The following is a 14129-nucleotide window of genomic DNA, read 5'->3' as shown; positions in this document are numbered from 1 at the left end:
ACACGACTTTCTACATCTGTAAATGAATCTTAAACTCAATATCCGTGAATAAACCTTGACATGTTATAATATGCTGAGTCATAACGAGGTTTATACCTCAATAGCGAAAGCAGCGTAATTCTTGGAAAACCATTTATAATTCGTTTTATAGAGCGTGAATCAGAGGATACCAATATGTTTGCATGTATGTTTCAGTATTGTACAATACGCAATCAGTAAAGCATTGCAGATCGACATAGATATAAATGTAAATAAATAAAAATACTAGTATAACATTATGTTCAATGTAATTGAATTCGTTCTAACTTCATAATGGCGTCCATGAACAGGCTCAATCAAACCGAGCCTGCACCGTTTTCGTTTCTGTCGTATTGACCTGTGGAGTTTCCACTTTTTCTATTTTCTATTTAATGATAAAATATATAGTGCAGCTTTCCAAATAGAAAATATGATGAAAAAAAAATAAATGAATGATGTTTCCAATTATTACCTTCATTCAAGGAGAAAATAATTATTGATATACTTAGTATAACAGTATTTCTTAAAGCTGTCGTTTCATGTTATTTGTCTAGTGTCTTTTATATAAATTTTGTTGAAATCGATGTTAAACCCTATAAATAAAACTAGTAAATGACCAGACTTTGTAAATTATGTAAATATATAAACGCAAAAATATGTGTTGCAGGATAAGTATATGTGTACGTTTGAATATGTATATTATATGTATGATGATCTATGAGGCCTAGTCCAACGACGCTCATAAGTCACTTCCAGATTCACATCTATACAATAGTATCTTAAATCAACAACAATGCATATTATCAATTAACATTAATAATATACATAGTTAAAAGGTAGTACGTATATAAACATTCCTTTTAGTTTAAATCTTGCACCGGAAAAAGTAAGTGTCATATATATGATAATTGAAATATTCACGGACTTTCTGTAAACACCAACATGTACTGAGCTGAGTACTATATAAGTGTTAATTTCATTTTCAATGAACTATAATCCAAAATTAAAGCATCTTTGACAGTATAATTATTTAAGGGTTCAACGATTAAAGGCCATTTTTCTAGTCCAGTCTATATCATTCTTGGAGGTGTAGCACAAAGATTCACCATAACAAGAGGAATGGACGCACAAAGTTTTAGTAATCATTGTCAGATCTTTAATTAAAGCATCGGTAAATATTCATTGATTGGCACAAACATTCATTTCTTGTTCAAAGGTCAAGGATAAACTGGGATTTTGAAGGTTTTTATGTAATTTTCTAGAATATTTTTCATTTGTTTCAAATTATGCTTTTTGTATGTGTGTGTATGGGGAGGGAGGGGATGGGGGCGGGGGAGTCATCTGTTGGTGTAAGAACTTGTATCCTGATCCATTTGCTTCATTTGTGTCTGTACAATTAAAACAAAGAATAAGCAATGATGAAACTAAAGCACATTTTTAAAGATATATATAATGTGTCATAAATGTAACTAGCCAACGTGCCGCTTGATAACATCATGGCCATAGCTTTAACATTTTAGGCCAATTTTTGTGTCTGCACTGTAACGTTTTCTACATTGATAGATATTGAAACAGTTCAGACCTAACATGATGATAAAACACAAATTTCATAAAGTCGACTCAGTGTTATTATATTTTCTGGTTCCTCTATAATGTACATTCATTATGCCCTCCACGCACATCTATTTTGGGGCATATAGCGTTACTACACTCTGTGTGTCCCGAAATCTTGTTTGTCCGACTCCTCCCACACTATCAGCCTGATTTGCTTCAAACTTTCACAGATGAACAAGCTAGATGTACAAATTACCATAAAGGAGGGATATTTTCTGTGACTATCTTACCGCAGTTATGGCCCTTTGACAGTTTTGCTATATAGAATATAAAGAAAAATTGTCCAACTCCCCAAACACTATGGAATTGATACGCATGAAAGTTGAAGAAGGACTACTCATAAATAATGGTCTTTTTCTGTGGCTATTTTATTCTAGAAAAAATGGCCCTTTCTTAATTTCACAAAATAGTGAAGAAATGTGGTGTGTTCAACTCTTCATACACTTTTTGAAGGAATAAATTCAAAGTTGCGCAGATGCAAAACATTATCTGAAAAGAATTTGCTTTAAACCTTATGTCGAGCATCCTTCATTTGAAGACAGTCTTTATCAAAGTTGTGCTATTAAGAGGATTGTACAGTATGTTGGGCATCCGTGTCTAATTGACACAATGCTAGATTTTACTAAAATAAAATTCCATTTAAGCCGGTGCTGGGGAGGTGGGTGAGTAGCGGGGTATTAAGTCTGTTAATGTGTTGCTTGGTTGTATTCTTTGATTCCATAAGATATATACGCAGACTTTATTAGGCTCATAAACGTTTACTCATTTTACGTGACCGGAAAATAACCAATGTCATACATGGATATATATTAAGCTAACTTAACAAAATATAACAAACTATTAAAGGTCACATTTTGAGGTTAAGGTATTGTTACTTCTGGACCCAGTTGTTCGAAACTTTCAGAGACGATTAAGTTAACAGTCGAGGGTTATATTTCGACATTTTAGAATACTTAGAAGAACTGCTGTATAAGTTAAGGTTACTTTTAAATATAATAAACCATTATCCCTTCTTTAAACAATAATGGACTTTGTATCTTACTGTCTGGCATCAATATATGAAAATCCATAATGTTTCAGATGTTGCGACTTATAGACAGACTTATTACATACTCGTTTCTACTCCCCGTTAAGTTACACCGGTACCGGAAATGTCAATATTTTTCCATACACTGACGCCTGAATTTCATATCGGGTGCGTGACGTAATTCAGTGTGTAGTGTTGCACTATTTTTTTCTATTTAGTTCAGTATTGTCAATCCTATTCAGGCTATTGAACATATATATGATATTTACATAATATTTATACATGTAGATGCGTATGTAATAAAAAGGTTATTATCTTTGCATCGGGAAATATGCACTCGTTCTTCAGCGGAAGAATATTGCGCTCCTAAAGTCGCGTAATATTTCCGCTGAAGAACTCATGCATATTTCCCGATACAAAGCTAATAACCTATAAATATACGCTTGATTTAAACCAACAATAATGCTTATATTTTTCAATAAAGTAAAGTAAATACAGAATATGGTTTTTTTCCAGAAGACGGGGTCCATTTATCTTCAAGGTGTCTGGTGATGTGTCATTTTCAAGTGATTTAAGAGTCTTAACATATATCTGTAAAATCCAGAGTGTGTCGGGAGGGCGGATCCCATGACCCATCCCCTCTTGGCCTCTCAGCTTGGGGTTTCCGTGTCAGATAGACATATATGGAATATGTTTTGATAAAGATTCTCGTCTGCTTCTAACAATACAATACAATTTATTGCGTAAAATATTGTACAATGCTTATATTTTTCAATAAAGTAAAGTAAATATAGAATATGGTTTTTTTTTCCAGAAGACGGGGTCCATTTATCTTCAAGGTGTCTGGTGATGTGTCATTTTCAAGTGATTTAAGAGTCTTAACATATATCTGTAAAATCCAGAGTGTGTCGGGAGGGCGGATCCCATGACCCATCCCCTCTTGGCCTCTCAGCTTGGGGTTTCCGTGTCAGATAGACATATATGGAATATGTTTTGATAAAGATTCTCGTCTGCTTCTAACAATACAATACAATTTATTGCGTAAAATATTGTACAATGCTTATAGCAAATACAAAATTACAAAGTAGGCAAAAGGCATTTTAAAAGAGCAAAATGTTATCAATGACATTAACATTCTTAATAAATTGGCGAAACAGATCAATTTGGCTAAATTTGTTATTATTACTCTGGATTTTTCCGACATAAGATTTGTAAATTTTTGAATATTTGGCCACGTATAATAATATCGTTTTAAATACTGCTGTATTTAGGACATATGAGAAGAAAATGATACTCAGACTCAATCATACCTGAATTACAATTATTACATATTCTTTGATTTCGAGGTTGATTTTGGTACCTTCCACGCTCTATAGATAAGTCATGTGATGAAGTTCGGAATTTTGTCAAGGCTATTCTAAATTTATTCTCTTTGATGAATTCCAGGTGTTTTTCAAAAAAAAAACGAGTGTTTAAATAGACAATATGTACTCAAACGTCTCGAATTATTGATACATGAGTACCAGCTTTGGTAATATATATCAAGAATTCTTTGTTTTAATTGGTTATAATCTATTAACATATTATACTGGTTTTGCCATAGGTAAGATAATCCACATTCATCGATTATAACTTTTATCTGGTATGCCCAATTGTTTTTATTACACACGGAGTTGTTATCTACATCTATTTAAGCATATTATACGTTTTAAATAGCAAAGATTGTCTATTAAATTTTAACCAATATTTGACCATCAATAATTTTCTTCTAACAAACATAGGGGTTCTACCAAGTTCTCCATAGAGTGCATCTAAGTTAGTGGAACGTTTAACACATAATAGTTTTCTACAAAATTTAGAGTGTAGAGTTTCGATATCACGGCCCTCGTTGTATCCCCATACCTCGGCCCCATAGTTAAGGACTGGAACGACCAGTGAATCGAATAATTTTATCTTATAGGCAAATCTAACTGGTTGTAAACCGTGAATAAATTATGAAGTGAAAAGGATGCATGTTGTGCTACTCTTTTTTGTATTCGATTCCAGTTGCCATTTTTAAAGAGACGAACTCCTAGGTACTTGAATGATTCAACTACTTCAATTTTAGAGTTATAAATGAAAAAAATCATACTGCGTATGTCGCCCATTTTCAAATATCATTATTTTTGTTTTACTGACGTTTAGACGTAGTCCCCATGTATTACAATAAATTTCTAGATCATTCAACATGGATTGTAAAGATACTGGCTCATGAGAAAACAAAACCGCGTCGTCTGCAAATAGAAGTAAAAAAAGTTGAAGTTCATCTATTTGAAGAATACCATTTATGTTGCTATTGATATTACCTAGAAGAAAAATAAACACAATAAACTACTGGCCGGATCTCCTTGCTTAACGCCAATATTTGAATTGATATACTCTGATTTAGAACTTCTATAACGCACATAAGATTTCACTATGTCGTACATAGATTTAACTGCTGTGATGAATTTTTAGCTGACATTTTCCTTTAACAGTTTTTGCCACAGATATGCTCTATTTATTCTATCAAACATTTTTCCCAATCCAGGAATGCCTCATAGAGTTTCTTTTTACTTGCGAATATTTTTGAAATAAGTGCATGTAGAATAAAAATACAGTCTACGGTGGACTTATTCTTTTGAAAACCAAATTGGTTATCAATAAGCTTTCCATGTTTGCCGGCCCATTTCGTGAGTCGATTATCTAATAATTTTGAATAAATCTTCGACAGAATATTGTTCAGTGTTATACCTCGATAATTTTTTGCTTCGTCCAAGTACCTCCCTTGAAAATTGGTATTATAATTCCTTCTCCCCAATTTCTTGGAAATACACCGTCAGAGAAAATTTTATTGTATAACTTGATAAGTAATGACGATATGATATCAAAAGAATGTTTGAACACTTCAGATATCAGGTGGTCAGTTCCAGGACTCTTAGAATTACTCTGGGCAAAAATTGCACATTTAAGTTCCGAATACGTAAATTCTGCGTCTAATTCTCTATCGTATAGATTTTCTGTTTCTAAGTAGGTTCTGTCTTCAGATTCATTAGTTTGTGACCCGTATCTAAAAACCGCAGTCTATTTTCGATAGTTCTGTCTCTAATAAATGTATTTCTAGCTATATTATAAGATTTTCTTGCTTCATAACACTCTCTTTTAAACCACTGTTTTTTACCGTCACGTGCATTTTTTATCTGAGACTTTGTATTTTGTTTACATACTTTTCCGAACACACTGAATGCAGTATTTTGCATAAAATCAGTGAACGACTGAACCGTTTCATCAATACTACAATTGTACATACTATCGTCCCACGCAATTAAATAGTTCTTGTGAAGATGCGTCATCTGCACGTAAACATTCCGGCGGACATATACGCTTTATACAAATGTTTAATGCGCAATGATCGGAAAATTCGTTCAGTGATACAATTTCAAAATGTTTAATATTATCAAAGTCGCCGCAATTCAAAAGAAAATAATCAATTACGCTCGCGCCGTTTCTATTCATAAAGGGATACTTTCCTGTATGAGCGTCAGTACATAAACGACCGTTTCCGGTCAGTAAATTTGTACTTTTACATAACTGGAGCAGACGTTTTCCATATGTGTCAAGCACGTGATCTTTGTTTACTCTCGGAATATTGTAAACATTATACTCTTATCCTACGTGATTATCTAAAATCTATCATATGTAATGAAATCATGTTCATTTGAGGTTCTACTGTTTAAATCCCCATTTATAAATACTTTACCTAACAATTTATATTTTTCAATGCCAGATTCTATTATTTCAAACAAATCAATCTCGTTTTGATTAAATACTCTCGACTCATTGGGTGTAATATATGCATTACAAAAATAGACATCCGTGTCAAACTGAAAAAGACTTCTGTTAAATTTAACCCACATTATGCCACACTGTTGTTTTTCAATAATATGAATTTTGTCTTTGAGGGCTTGTTTATAATAAATAGATATACCCCCACTATATCTGCTTTTTTTTTGCATGATGCGATTTGTTTCCATATAAATGATCACAACAAAAACCTTGAATATCTAAATTATAACAAGTTTTGGGTGATATCCAAGTCTCTAACAATATGATGACGTCATGGTTTAAGATAATGTTTAAAAAATCAGTATCACCTAATTTTCTGACAAGCCCGTTAATGTTCCAAGACAGAATGTCTAATTGCTCTTCTTGACGTCCCTATTTTGAATTTGTGGTAGGGTTGTAAATTTTACCATTAATGTACAGTTTTTCACCAATAAATTTCACTGTTTTTCATTTCCTTTTCTCACTCTGGAGAACGGGGTACAATTCTCTGCGTGCATCTCGCCATTCCTTTGGCAGCTGAACACCAACTCCGTGATGTGTCTTTTTTCAGTTCATCCTTGACATCGTATGATGCGATCCGAATCCTTTCCCGCTCATGATAATAATGAAATTTCACAATAATTGGGCGTGTTTTTGTTTACTTTGACGCATCACCCATTCTGTGTACACGATCAAAGATCATGTGTTCCGCATCTATCTTAATTTTGTCTTTAATAAATTGCTTAACGGGGTGTTCACAACTTTTATATATCGGTCCTACCTCTCCATCCTCGCCCATTATCACTTCCGTTGCGCCAGATCTCATGCTAGATTCCACTGGCGGCTCCGGAATGCCGTAGAAAATCAAGTTCTCCTTCATAGAACGAAATTCCAAGTCCGAAATCTTACTACTCATATTAGCTTTTTCCCCTTCTAGTGAACGCAAGTTGTTTTTCAAATTGGTACATGATTTTTCTAAATTCTTTACTTCCTCTATGGTTGATTTAAACTCATCTGTGTGTATTTCATGCTGCCCATTCAAGAAAGTACTGGCTCTCTCGACGTCAGTTACTCTTTTATCAATCACTTGCACTTTTGTTTCAAGTTCGCTCATTTTTAAGTTTATCGAGTTGACAGTTTTTTCTACAGACTCTATTCTGGCTACAGAAATTTTAATGCTTTTAATATCATCAATAATTGTTGTTGCCCAATTGGGCGGCTGAGAAGTCGGTGAAACAACTGGTGGTACGGCCGAGAGCTGCGGTGTATGTTGTGCCGATTGCATAAATTGTCCTCCATATGGTTGTGGGCAGATCATTGCCATATTGTTCATGTCAAATATAAAATATTCTGGAGAAGAAGGATGAAAACGTTTACTTTCACTACTCACTGTGTTACCACTGTCCGGTTGATCAATTATTCGGGTAGAAGTAGCAGAACCAGTTTTGTCCGTGTAATCCGTATTGTGTACACTGTGTGTATTGTCCGAGAACAATGGCGATATATTTTTCCGTTTACCTCCTTTAGGTTTTGGTGCAGTGTCCTTTTTTGGTTTATTTTTCTTTGGTGGCATTAAGTCTATTTTGGTCCAGATTTATTCCTCCAACATAATCACAACATAAATACAACACTTTTGCTTTAATTTGCACTGAATTCCAAATAATTTACGGAGCTTATAATCCATCTAATTAATTTTGAGAACTGTATCTTATCAAAATAATGATACAGCAACAATGTTTCGGGTCATATCATACTGATTAATGTAATAATTATCCGATTGGGCACCTTTAATCCTCATGCTTTTCCCATGCAATGACCATACATTCATTTCAGCAAGTAGGACACTTTATGTCAGTAGGCGGTGATAAGTTTTGTGATTACAAGTCGGTAACAAGTAAACGTTTTGGCTGTACGATTTCCGCAGTATATATTTCTGAAAGTTAAGGAAAGTGCGTTTCACCGAGTCTTAAACTGTGAATGGTTTGACTTGATCCACCCATAATATATAAGGTATTCGTACCAGTTTGTTTTTTACTAACGTTATATTTAGACCCCGTCAGTAATTTACATAGGGATCACTTTACAACGTTGAAAATTGACCTCCTGAGTCATTTCAATGCTACACCACCATTACATGACAGACCCATAAACCATAAACAACCAGGTTAGTCCTGCGACTCGAACCAACGGCCCTAAATCGATGAGAGGTTTTTAATTTTACGTTGAAATATGACCCGACTGTAGTTGATTAGTTTTCAGACATCCCGTCCATACATTACACATATAGGCACCAATTTTACATATAAACGTTAATAATCAGCTGGGTTTCAATTTCTATATCTCCGCAGGGGCGTACCTGGTCATACGCCTATACGCCTGTGCGTAAAATTCAAATTCGGCACCGTGAAAATGAAAAGGCTTAAGATGACTAAAATGCAATAAAATGTAAAGCCGGCTATTCAAAGTTCTTCATTTGAACAATATCACCTTAAAGAGATTATCAAATTCGTTTTTAAAATATAAGACTGATTTGTGTGGTTTTTTAAATTTTTTTTTGCTTTTTTTTTGATAATCGTGAATATAGAAAAAACGTAAAAGGTACGTGTAAATTTCATGGAATCACATAGAGCACAGCAAACACAGCCAGAGACACAAACCGCTAAATAGGTCTGCCACAAATAGAAAAACTTACGCACACACGCGCACACGCACACGCGCGCGCACGCACGAGTACACAAACTGACAGCGAGGACAAAACGAACGGATATGTGTATATTTTGCATCCGTTAGTTAAAGTATATAGAAGTCTATTTCTATAAAAGAAATTACGCATAGAAATGTCTCACAAGAACCAAAATGCCCAGGTGGCAAACTTAAGTAGAAACATTCGAACAATGCAAGTGCAGCAAGTGTATTAATGCCATGGGAAATATGCAGGTAAACGCTGAAATCTTTAGACAGTTTAATATAAGATGATCAATTAAAGTAAATTTGCAATATTTTACAAGTTCGTGTTTGTGTCTCAAAAGGACTATTCAGCTTGTGTTTAATGTTAGGAGGAAGACCCCGGGTGCCTCCTATGGACATAACTTTAGCCATGAACTGGTACTTGGATATAGCCATGAATTGTTCACAAAGCCATCTTGATGGCTTACTCGTATTAAATGATAGACACCTCGTGCGGGGATTCGAACATACAAAGATACGAGCGGATACAAGCTATAGACCATATCTCAAAGGTGCACTATAGATCCGAATTTTACATTTGAAATTATTAACAATTACTACGTTTACATTAATTTAGTTTACGTAAACATGCAATTAACAGTACTATGCAGCAGGTTTAAAATAAGACAAAATGCATGTTAACCTAAACAAAGTATAAATATTTATTACTAGTACAAAAAGTCTAGCCAGTGATTTATATTTAATATACATGGTTTAATATACATGGTTATATTCCTCCAAGTATCCGGGGCTGCTGCAGTTGCAACTTTAGACACTGTCACGTTCCCTGCCAGTAAGCATGCGCGGTGTGATAAACTATGAATTTAAATGATTATCTTCGTAATATGTGGTACAAATGTGACAAACAAAATATATTTACGCTGGAATATAGCAAGAGAACGCATCTCTTGCCGAACATTTTTCAACATTTTCAAGGGAAGGCCCCAAATACCCAATCCGCCGGGAGAAGGAGACCCCTTCCCTCACCTACCCACACTTTCGCAGCATTTCTGCTTGGTTCGTATCTATGCTGCTCATATCTGGCGTACAGTTCAAAATCATCCAGGTATGAGTTATGACCGATGAATTGGCAAATAACTAGACGTATTTTCAGCTTGTGGCGCGCTCGAATGTATAACTAAATGTTTATTACCTACAGTCCTGAAAAAATACAGAAATATTAATCTTTGATCTGTATGTTGATATTCAAATTGCGTAAGATTATTGGGAATCGCTTTTCAACGTTGAAATATGATCTGACTATAATTGATCAGTTTTCAACGAGGATCAGATTTTCACGTGTGGACGGATCAAATAACGGGCGGGGTCAATTTTCAACGTTGAAAATTGATCAGTCATCCGTTGAAAATGGATCAAGGGGGTCAATATTCAATGTTACACCGGCGTTTTTATATTATTTTATGTTCAGAAACTCGATTGCTTTGTCATTCATACACATATAAGATTCCAAGTACACATGATTTTCATGTTAAAATCAACTAACAAAAAGCGGTGGCTTTTTCCACTGTAAAATCAATGTTTCTTTATGAAATATCTTCTAGTTTCCAAAAATATCTTGCGCTGGGTTTTGAACTGGAGCTGAGGTCAACATTATCATTCCAATACGCGTAAACACATTTCTTATAATCCGATTCGAGCCAAATCATATAGCAATGTATTTCCTCTGGTGTCTCTGGTTGTAACTTCAAAATGTACCACCTGCTGGATTGTGGTGATGCTACACCCTCGCAGATGTTCATATGTAAGATATTGTCACAGTACACTTGTCTTGGGGGTGTGTAGCAACATGACCAAAAGGTGAAAACATTATTTGAACCACCGCGTAGTTCAATATGGGTAGCAGCACCATTCGAATCGCCTTTGAGAGCAAGAAAGTCTTCTTTAAAAAGTGGGAATATACACGGATGCAGTGTTTTTCCATTGTTGCTAACTGACTTTATCTTAAATTTCCTTCCATTCATGTCACTTAAATCTTCTGTGTGTAGTCTACGCCTACGAAGAAAATATTGTAATATTGGCCACTGATCAAGGAAACAACAACGAAATAATCTCACAGTTTTTGTTGATGGCTTGTAAAGAAACTTTAAAACCTCTTCGTCGTTTTTCTTTTGTGCTTCCATCACATTTCTGACTGAACTGGCATCAACAGAAAACATCGACTGGACAGCAAATCGATACAGAAGGAACAACTCCCGAAATGTTGTCAAACAACAATACAACTGGATGTGTTCAAACAGTTTGTCCGTCCGGTTTAAATCTGCAGCATTTACCATGTCTTTAATTTTTTCTCCAAGGAAAAGAACTTCATCAAGTCCAGAGTGTATGGGAACATCGCTAGAGACAAGTTGTAAATGTAGGTTCTTTTGATCTTGTTGAAGCTGACTTGCCTCTGGCAAACCTTGGATGTAACAGATACAGTGAGTTATTTTTGTACACGTTGCTCGACATTTGGCTATCAAATTTGCCTCCAGAATAGCTGTAAATCTTTTTATCACAACCGAAGCCACATCTTTGCTGAAAATGAGTCCAATAACTTCTGTGACTACTTTACAAATGATTCCAACTGGAAATGATAGTAGTTCACATGCTTCTAATGCATCAACAGTAGCTTTTGCGAATTTATTTAACAATAAGATCACTTTATTAAATGTCGAAGTTGCACTGTTTCTCCCGGAACCTCCGTGCAAACTGTCTAGATCAATACCTGTAATACTTTGTAAACACTCCCTTAATTCCGCGCGGATGTTGTCAGATATCGGAAGCCTTTGTATTTGTCCAGTGAAGTTTTGAATATTTGACACCGATGATACAACATGAGATTGAGCCATAGTTTGTAGAATTTACAAAGAATGACAAATGTAGCATCTGTCCTCTGAACTAGCTATAAATAGAACTTCGAGAAATATGCTCGTTATGATATGTCTCTAAGAATAACGATATATTCCCTGATAGCAACTATATTACAGAAAATCCATGATAAAATATAAAGACATCTGCATTAATATTTATAAGCTAACACGACTTCCTACACCTGTAAATGAATCTTAAACTCAATATCCGTGAAAAAAACTTGATGTGTTATAATATGCTGAGTCATAACGAGGTTTATACCTCAATAGCGAAAGCAGGATACCAATATTGCATGTATGTTTCAGTATTGTACAATACGCAATCAGTAAAGCATTGCAGATCGACATAGATATAGATGTAAATAAATAAAAATACTAGTATAACATCATGTTCAATGTAATTGAATTCGTTCTAACTTCATAATGGAGCCTATTTTCTATTTAATGATAAAATATATAGCGCAGCTGTCCAAATAGAAAATATGATGAAAAAAAATAAATGAGCCGTGCCATGGGAAAACCAACATAGTGGGTGTGCGACCAGCATGGATCCAGACCAGCCTGCGCATCCGCGCAGTCTGGTCAGGATCCATGCTGTTCGCTTTTAAAGCCTATTGGAATTGGAGAAACTGTTAGCGAACAGCATGGATCCTGGCCAGACTGCGCGGATGCGCAGGCTGGTCTGGATCCATGCTGGTCGCACACCCACTATGTTGGTTTTACCATGGCACGGCTCAAATGAATGATTATTTGAGATGTTTCCAATTATTACCTTCATTCAAGGAGAAAATAATCATTCAAGGAGAAAATAATTATTGATATACTTAGTATAACAGTATTTGTTAAAGCTGTCGTTTCATGTTATTTGTTTAGTGTATTTTATATAAATATTGTTGAAGTCGATGTTAAACCCTATAAATAAAACTAGTAAATGATCAGACTTTGTAAATTATGTAAATATAGAAACGCAAAAATATGTGTTGCAGGATAAGTATATGTGTACGTTTGAATATGTATATTATATGTATGAAGATCTATGAGGCCTAGTCTAACGAGGCTTATAAGTCACTTCCAGATTCACATCTATACAATAGTATCTTAAATCAACAACAATGCATATTATCAATTAACGTTAAAAATATAGTTAAAAGGTAGTACGTATATAAACATTTCTTTTAGTTTAAATCTTGCACCGGAAAAAGTAAGTGTCATATATATGATAATTGAAATATTCACGGACTTTCTGTAAACACCAACATGTACTGAGCTGAGTACTATATAAGTGTTAATTTCATTTTCCGTGAACTATAATCCAAAATTAAAGCATCTTTCACAGTATAATTATTTGAGGGTTCAACGATTAAAGGCCATTTTTCTAGTCCAGTCTATATCATTCTTGGAGGTGTAGCACAAAGATTCACCATAACAAGAGGAATGGACGCACGTTTTAGTAATCATTGTCAGATCTTTAATTAAAGCATCGGTAAATATTCATTGATTGGCACAAACATTCATTTCTTGTTCAAAGGTCAAGGATAAACTGGGATGTTGAAGGTTTTTATGTAATTTTCTAGAATATTCTTCATTTGTTTCAAATTATGCTTTTTGTATGTGTGCGTATGGGGAGGGAGGGGATGAGGCGGGGGAGTCATCTGTTGGTGTAAGAACTTGTATCCTGATCCATTTGCTTCATTTGTGTCTGTACAATTAAAACAAAGAATAAGCAATAAGATGAAACTAAAGCACTTTTAAAGATATATATAATGTGTCATAAATGTAACTAGTCAATGTGCCGCTTGCTAACCTCATGGCCATAGCTTTAACATTTTAGGTCATTTTTTTGTGTCTGGACTGTAACTGTTTCTACATTGATAGATACTGAAACAGTTCAGACCTCACATGATGATAAAACAAAAATTTCATAAAGTCGACTCAGTGTTATTATATTTTCAGGCTCCTTAATAATGTACATTCATTATGCCCTCCACGCACATCTATTTTGGGGCATACAGCGTTGCTACACTCCGTAT

Source organism: Mercenaria mercenaria, chromosome 17, assembly GCF_021730395.1.
Source record: "Mercenaria mercenaria strain notata chromosome 17, MADL_Memer_1, whole genome shotgun sequence".
NCBI lineage: Eukaryota > Metazoa > Mollusca > Bivalvia > Venerida > Veneridae > Mercenaria > Mercenaria mercenaria.
The sequence above is the reverse complement of the archived record's forward strand: the minus strand, read 5'-3'. Positions refer to the sequence as shown.